The sequence below is a fragment of the Phoenix dactylifera genome, chromosome 3, assembly GCF_009389715.1.
Source record: "Phoenix dactylifera cultivar Barhee BC4 chromosome 3, palm_55x_up_171113_PBpolish2nd_filt_p, whole genome shotgun sequence".
Taxonomy (NCBI): Eukaryota; Viridiplantae; Streptophyta; class Magnoliopsida; order Arecales; family Arecaceae; genus Phoenix; species Phoenix dactylifera.
Genome location: NC_052394.1, coordinates 8,897,379 through 8,906,034, shown reverse-complemented (window position 1 = coordinate 8,906,034; position 8,656 = coordinate 8,897,379). Strand labels below are relative to the sequence as shown.

Below are 8,656 nucleotides of genomic sequence, written 5' to 3'. Positions count from 1 at the left end.
TAGTGTGTGCGTGCGGCAATTCTGATCTGTTTATTTACAGATTGGAGCCGAGGTTCATGGCATGGTGGATGGAGCATTTGACTCTGGGTACCTCATGACTGCTTATGTTAATGGCCAGATTCTCAGAGGCGTCTTGTTTTCTCCAGTAAGATATATTCTCCCTGTCTACCAAATATAAAATAAAACTAAGTCATGGTGCAGCCATTCCTAATATCTGTTGGTTCTTTGCGGAACTGCAATGATCAGGGAATAGGTGTTGCAGCTCCAAGGTCTGCACTACATTCTCAAGGTCTAACAGGCTCTGCTGCTGTTTCACAGCATTGTTCAGCTGCTGCTGCTCATGCCATTCCGATCCAAATCAGGCCACATCCACAACCGACGACCTTTGTGCTGCCTGAGTGTGGGCATCATGGGCGGCAGGCTCACCGAGACCCAAGTTGCCAAAGCCCAACCAGCAAAGCTTAACAGCGATCTACAAGGTGTTGTCCTGACGTTGGGAGGACCTGGGGGAGGCAGTGCACCTTAGAGTTGAACTGCAAAACTCTTAGAAGTCTTTCTGAATTGACTTGTATTGTAAATTCTAATATCAGGAATAAGAATAGAAGCTTTTGAGCTGTTTAGCTTCAGGATTTTGTTGTTACAGTTGGTTTTGTTCCTTTGCCTTTGTTCCCATATGGTAGGGCATCCTTAGTGTTTTATTGTTAATCTTACCTATAAATATTGATTTTGATGTAGTTTGCTTGCAAGCAATCCGTTGGTGTTTGGTCAATTTGTTTGTAGCCATTTTCTGATGGCCAACCTAATAAGTTGTACCTGACTGATGGTTATAAGCTTTTATATTTGAGTGCTACTGATAACTGCAGTTGTTACTCTCCTTCCCACTCCAAAACTGGTGGGGTTTTTATTTTTTTGAAGTAATGTTACAAGTGGCTGTTATTTTGTAAATTGACTCAGTTTATGTCAGTATTTTTAAGTTGGTGGTGCAGCCTGAACAGAAGATGGTGAGGGTGGGTTTCTATTTGGGTATGGGTGGCTTCTTTCAGCTTATTAAAGCAGCATCAGTGATCCCATTGCTTTTCTACAAGAACTTGGATGGAAGTAGGGCAGTTAATTCGGGTTTTTCTGTTGCTAGGTGCATTTTGTAACCTGACATCAGCTCTTTTCTCAACCAAGAGCTCAAAAAAGAAAGAAGCATCAATGGAGAAATTTGAAGATATCCATTTCCCTCTTGGCTTTGCCCTTTTTTTGTGAAGTAGTCACTTCTCTCTCAGTTTGTCATGTTTAAAAACTAAACATTTGATGGTTCCTCTGCAATCTGTATGTTGTCTCTTTGAAAATTTTGTTCACCAATAACATATAGTAACTTGCCTGGAAAAGTTGGAAAAGGAGGATTAAATTTTGATTGAAAGGAAAACTGACTCCTGAATTGTTATCTTAAATAAGCAGATTTGCCTTTTATTATTGTTGATCAATTTTTTAGCATTTGAGACTCATCTTGCTTAGTATTATGAAGTAACAGTTACATTATCTGGAGCTATCATTGAAGATGCAAATCAAGGGATTGTAACCAAGTTATTCTCATTTTCTGTTGGTTTGTGGCTCATCAAGGTTTGGCTTATTGGTCTTAAATTCACGTTGTGACTACTTTCTACCAATTGAGAAATCCCGCAGACACTGGGGCTAAGCCCTGTTGGTGAATCAGATCTCGAGGTTAAAATGGAAATCAAGGGCGATCATTGCTGATATCAAGACCTAAGAGAAATAAACCTCAGTAAGATTAGGCTAAAAGGAAAGCCTCCATTAATGGATAACCATTACTCTAAGCCAGTTTTTATTGTGCAATTATATAAGATTACTTGATTAATCTCTTCAGACTTTTCATCAGAAATACGTTTCGTGGAGAAGTGAATTAAACAGAAGCTGTGGTGGGAGTGAGGCATGAGCCAAAACTATGGAGTTGCATCTGCTCAAAGAAAGTGGAGATTGAATGGAAGTATAGCAAGACCTTTTTCATATATAGACTGAGAAAATAAGGTCCGAGGCAATCAATAGAGAGAAATTACATAGAAATATAAGAAACATTAATTATTTTAACCATAGATTTGAATATGATTAATTGAAAATGAAATGCTTCAGGTCCTAACACTTACCATGGACCCATCTTTGGGATGGTTAAAGGTCCCCTGTATACACCGTTACCATATATTTGAACATTGAACTTGTAAAAGCCAAGTAAATAAACTATGTTACTGCACAACCTCTGGATATTATGAACTTGGTAAAATCTTAAAATATCATTCTAACATATAGGTGATCGCAATTCTATTGCAATATGTTGACCAATAGATTAACATATTTTTTTAATAAACTAAATACAATAAAATATCTGGTGCTGTGGTGTAGTCGGTTATCACGTCAGTCTTACACACTGAAGGTCCCCAGTTCGAACCTGGGCAGCACCATTTGAACTTTTTTTTTAATTTTATATTTTATTTTCATTCACCATTATTTACCTTCCTTTTCTGATCTTTATTTTTTTTTTTAATTTTCACTCAATTTTAATTTTCTTTATTTTTTTTCATCTTTGTTCTTTTGGCCTGGATGTCCCTAATCTATCAATTATAGAATGCTATTGGAGATCGTTAACAACAGTACTTTAATGATGATGAAGATATATTATGTTCTGAAGCAGAAGAATATCCAAAAGTACTCAATTATTTAAGCACAACAAGACCACTTTCCTTTTTTCTTCATATAAAGTCCAGCACGTCAAAATCTACAAATTAAAATTAGATACGGATCCAATTGTAGCTGCTTATCCTTTGGAATTGATGATTAAAACATGTTATAAAAGAATGATGCAGATCACTCGTGTAAATAATTGTCAAGTCTAAATTCTTTATCTATCAGATCTTTTGGGTAAAAGGTACTCAATTATTATGATCTTATGTTACTTTTATTTTTTATTTTCACTCAATTGTAATTTTCATCAGATTTATTTTTTTATTTATTTACTTCTCAAATTCAAAAGGTAGCTTGGATGTCCTTAATCCATAGTTTATAAAATATTATTGGGGATCCTCAACCCAGTATTTTAATGACCGTTAAGATATACTATATTCTGAAGCAGAAGAATCCCCAGAGTAGTCATATATGTTCAAGCAAATAAGGCCTCTTTTCTTTTTTCTGCAAATAACGTCCAACATGTCAAAATCCACAAATTTAAAATTAGATATGGATCCAACTACAGCTGCTTATCTGTTGAATTGATGATTAAAACTGCTTGTAAAAGAATGATGCACACTTAATTATATAGACTTAGTGCAAGTGGACATAATCTCCATGGTTTATTAAATTGTATCGAATTATATGTCGCTTGTCTAATACTGGGATTAAGATTGATGGGGTGGATGAACCTTTAGTATCATCCTCTCTATCCATTTTAATCGAACATGCAATCACTATCTTATTTCATGGCATGGAGTTATTTGAGATGCAGGGTTAGCAGTACAATCTAGCTATTTTATGAAATGGAAGGGGAGAGCTGAACATTCAGGATCACAGGGCAAAATTTCAATGGCTAAGGGGAGGGTAAAGGGAGACAATTCTTAAAAAGAAAATAATCAACTCATTTAGTGAAAATTGATATTATAATGGAAGAAAGAAACAGACTAAGAGTCCTTTTATTTGCTTATTTAACTTTTATTTTATATGGAGGAATAGAAGGCAACAGATCCTCAACATAGAAGTGCAGGAGAGCCAAATCTCAGAATCAAATGAAACAAAAAACCAACTGACAACTTATTTGCCTATGGAGACATGGAAAAGCAAGAAGGACATCTTTTTTCCAGATTTAAACTTCTGGTACTTCATTTGCACATTCTTAGTTCTTCATTACCATAATAAATCTTCTAGTTATCTCATTTTTGTTTTCTACATGCGGATATCCATCTTTCATTGTGTCAAACAAGGTTTGAAAAAGAAAAAAAAGACATCAATGCTGTTTCATATATCAAAAGTTGCCTTGCAGTGGTCCCACCAATCCCCCTTCTTCCTTCAGTACAAAGCCTCGAGAATGCCGAGGTGGTAAATTTGTGGATCATATTATGCAACAAGAGCTAAGTTATAGTTTCAGAGTATGAAAATTCGTACGGGCGTGTGTTTAGTCCCACATTGATTATTCGCTCGGTAGATTTTGAATATTCATATCAAATGGTATCAGAATGGATCCGATCTATAACTTATATGAACTAGGGGATACTATATAGCATGAATCTATTGGGGACGAGGATGTCAAAGCTTAAACGGGAGGGAAGAAAATATGAGGATCCATATGGGCATGTATTTAGTCTCATAGTGGTTATTCACTGAGTAGATCTTAGATATTTATACAAGACTAAGGAATCCAAAAAATTGCTTCCAGCTAGCCAACTCTCGCCAAGTATTCCTAAATAGGATTGCCAATTCACATTACTATTTAATGTTTATAGTGGATCTGGTAAATTACTTATAGATAAAAAAAATGAGAATCATGGTGCATGAGGTACTTATGGTGTTGGTTCAGATAAAGATAAAAAGGTAGCCACAAAACCATGGATGCTTAAATGAAATCTGTTATTTATCTTAGAAACCATCATTTTCAGAAGAGGTAAAACTACTGATAATGTTAAACTAAGCCTGTCATTTTTCAAAATGAAGAAAACAAATGTAAAATATAAGCATTTAATTCTGCTCAATATAAAATTTCTTGCAGATAATAAATAAAAGAATGGCCGACAGGGGGTGTTTTCCTTCATCCACAAGTAGAATAAGCAATTATTTCTCAGAAAAAAAAATATAATAAGAAATACGGTATGATGTACATTGTGAATGTTTCAAACAACCTAACCCGGAAAGAGGAAACATAATTCCTTCTTTCAACATCATGATACCATCATTCTAACTTTGCCTTTTGCAAGTCTATCGTCTTTCATATTAATAACCCAAACTTGTATTTTCCTTTGGTTTCCCTTTAACAAAAAAAAAAAATCATTACTACTTCAAAAGCCAATAAAAGCTGAAATGTTACACTGCTCGTAGGGGATACTCTAATAGTTTGTCCTAGTCATCATGCTGAATGAGGATAATGAGTCTGAGAAGTGTTATTCTATATGATTACCATGAACATATTGCATAATTTAAGACTAAATGACATAAAATTATAAGTTTCCATCAAATATTTTCTCAGAAAGAGTTATGCTACATTGCTCGTAGGGGATGCTCTAATAGTTTGTCCTAGTCATCATGCTGAATGAGGATAATGAGTCTAAGAAGTATTGTTAGATATGATTACCATGAACATATTGCATAAATTAAGACTAAATGACAAAAAACTAAAAGTTTCCATCAAATATTTTCTCAGAAAGAGTTATGTTACACTGCTCGTAGGGGATGCTCTAATAGTTTGTCCTAGTCATCATGCTGAATGAGGATAATGAGTCTAAAAAGTCTTGTTAGATATGATTACCATGAACATATTGCATAATTTAAGACTAAATGATAAAAAACTATAAGTTTCCATCAAATATTTTCTCAGAAAGAGTTATGCTACACTGCTCATAGGGGATGCTCTAATAGTTTGTCCTAGTCGTTATGCTGAATGAGGATAATGAGTCTAAGAAGTCTTGTTAGATATGATTACCACGAACATATTGCATAATTTAAGAATAAATGATATAAAACTATAAGTTTCCATCAAATATTTTCACAAAAAGAGTTAGCAACAATTAGAAAAACATAAATGCCGCAGACCTATGATCAAGAGATGAGCATTTGCCAATTGCTATCGGTTTAAAGAGCCTACCTTTATACATAAAATAGATCATTAGAAGGAAAATATAACGGTCAACAAACCAACCAAACCGAGGAAGACCCTTCAAAGAACCATAAGGCAGAAGTGGTTTTATTGTTAATCCCTTCGCAATCACCAACCTAAATGCCGGTCCCTCGCCAAGTAGTATTTTCTAGAGCTATTCATCCATGCGGCAGCTAGAGATTTTTCTTATCACCCCTTCGGATTGACGAGCTGGGAAAACACCACGCTATCACTTTGGCAATCCGAGTCCACACTCACCTCACTTCCACCACCAATGGCCGCTGGGCTGTGGCTCCCGGAGTCACCATCGCTAGTAGCTGACTCTGAGCTACTAGGAGCTTCAGCTGTCACTGGCTTCCCTGTTTCAAAATTCTCCAGCAACTGGAGAGCAAACTCGAGATTCCACAGCACGTCGCCCATAGAAGGATTGTCGACTCCCTGGTCAGACAGGCACTTCTCCGCAGTCCCTGCAAACTTCTTCAAGCACTCAGGACCGATCTTCCCTTCGACATTCGGATCGACGATGTTGCCGAGAGCTCCCCTCCTCTGGCAATTCAAGGCCCAGTCTGCAAGACTGACCTGCTCCCTCGGGAGAGTTGGATTCAGTGCTGGCCTTGCGCACAGGACCTCAAAGAGAACCACTCCGAAGGAGTAGACATCAAACTTTTCAGTCAGTTGCTGCCTCCTGAAGTACTCAGGATCCAAATAACCGAAGCTTCCCTTCACCATTATGCTGACATGGGTCTGATTCATCATCGGGCCGGTCTTCGACAACCCGAAATCTGAAACCTTTGCAACCCATTTCTCATCCAGGAGAATGTTGGTGGTCTTTACATCTCTATGAATTATAGTGTACTTAGCACCAGTGTGAAGGTAGTGAAGTCCCCTTGCTGCTTCGATGCAGATTTCCAGCCGCTGCTTCCATGGCAGAGGAGGCTTGCTGCTCTTATATAGATGCTCCCTTAGAGTGCCATGAGCCATGTAATCGTAAACCAAGATCATCTCACCGTTCTCTTCGCAGAAACCAATCAAGGAGACCAGATGCCGGTGCTGGAGCTTCGAAAGCATCTCGATCTCGGTCTAGAACTCGTGGATGCCCTGCTCTGAAGAAGGGTTCGATCTCTTGACAGCCACCTTGAGCCCTGAATCCACGGTTCCTCGGTAGACCTTCCCGAAGCCGCAAACTCCAATCACAAGGGACTCATCAAAGTTCCTGGTTGCATGTTTGATCTCAGCAAACGAGAAGTGCCTGCAAAGGTTTGAAGCCAAGGCTGATCCATTACCGCTTGCTGTGCTCTTTCCAGACCTGCTCGCCAACGTATGCGAATTCCCTCCATAGACCGGTAGCCATCTTGACCCGCCACTAGACTCTATCCCAACCTCCTCCTTCTTGCGCTGATACACCGCGATGCAGATGACGAAGACTAATCCCACCGCAGCGGCTCCGCCAGCTGCCCCGCCGATCATTTGTGCCTTATCGCTTGATCTGGAGGAAAATCCCTTCTGTTCTGGGTCCAATTCAGCTGTAGTGAGCATCGCAGTGGGGTCGGGATTTGGTTCTGCTAGGTTCCCATTGGTTTCATTCACTTTGAAGACCTCCAAGCCATTCAGGATGGAATCATAGTACTCAGGCTGCGCCGATGCCGAGGGGTGCAAAGCCACCCACAGCTGCTCGTCGCCGGGGTCGTCCGTCATGTACACCGCATAGTCCTTGTACACGGGCACGCACTTCCCGGAGGTCCATGCAATGATGTCAGCGGAGGCCTCCGCCGTCTGATTGTCGACAAAGATGTCGAACACCCTCTAATTGACCTTGCTCATCCGGAGCTCGCAGAAATGGAGCTTCACCATGTAAGTGAAGTTGCCATCAACTTGGAGGATCCAAGTGAGGTTGTAGTTCATGTTAACTGAGTTGTCCGGGCCAATCGATCTCGCGGTCTGGTAGACATCTGCCGGAGCCATATACTCCGGCGTGCTATCCGAATATCGGATCTTGAGCTTGTCATCAGCCGAGAAGGTGATGCCAAACCCAAAGCCGTAGATGTAGGGGGAGTCATCGTACCAAGTTCGGCTGAGGCCCGAGTCATTGGTCGCCGGAATATACCCCCCGCCGACATTGAGACGATACACAGTCTGCAGTGCCGAGTTTCCAATGTCGGTGGTCTGATCAGAGTATCCGACCATTTTCGCTGGCTGCCTGAAGATTTCAGGCATGGAAATGATCTCGCTGCCATTGACGAAAGCATAGGAGCCATCATGCTTGCCCGACGGCGTGAAGGTGAGGCTTATCGAGCCATCGGAGGACGGCATGATGGAGAATTCCTTAACAAGGTAGGCATGCGTCAATGCCTTGGTGGCGATGTAGGCGCTGAAGTTGCGGAGGAGGGTGACGCCGCCCGAAGCAGAGACTGCAAAGTAGGAATTCTCAAGGGCGAGGCCGTTGTAGGTGGAGGGATAGAAATGGAGGCGGATCCAATGGCAGGCTGTCTTAGTGACGGAGAATTTGTAGGTGGACTCCGACGTGAAGACCCTCGCCGTCATGTACGGGACCGTCGAGGGGACCGACGGGTCTTGCGAGGCGGCGGTCGCCGCGGCCGAATCCTTCATGGGGACGCCAAACTTGGAGGTGTCATCTGCCGACCATTTCCGACCGTCTGCATCAGCGGCGTCGGACGACGAGCCGCAGTCTACGAGGAACAAATCGAAAGGGGTGTAGCCCCCTGAGTCGGCGACAGAGGCGATGGTGGCGAGGAGAAGACAGAGGGAGAGGAGGCTGGAATCAAGGTGAATCCTAATATACAT

The 8,656-nt window shown here is 40.6% G+C and overlaps 1 non-coding gene and 2 pseudogenes across 1 annotated transcript; 2 read left to right on the top strand and 1 right to left on the bottom strand.

Moving 5' to 3' along the window:
• Positions 1 to 874, top strand: part of LOC120110063 — a 4,602-nt pseudogene extending 3,728 nt beyond the window's left edge.
• A 1,514-nt stretch (positions 875 to 2,388) lies between these two features.
• On the top strand, positions 2,389 to 2,462 carry TRNAV-UAC. The gene has a single exon. It is a non-coding gene; the product is annotated as a tRNA-Val (tRNA).
• Positions 2,463 to 6,043: 3,581 nt separating this feature from the next.
• On the bottom strand, positions 6,044 to 8,656 carry LOC103701136 (annotated as a pseudogene).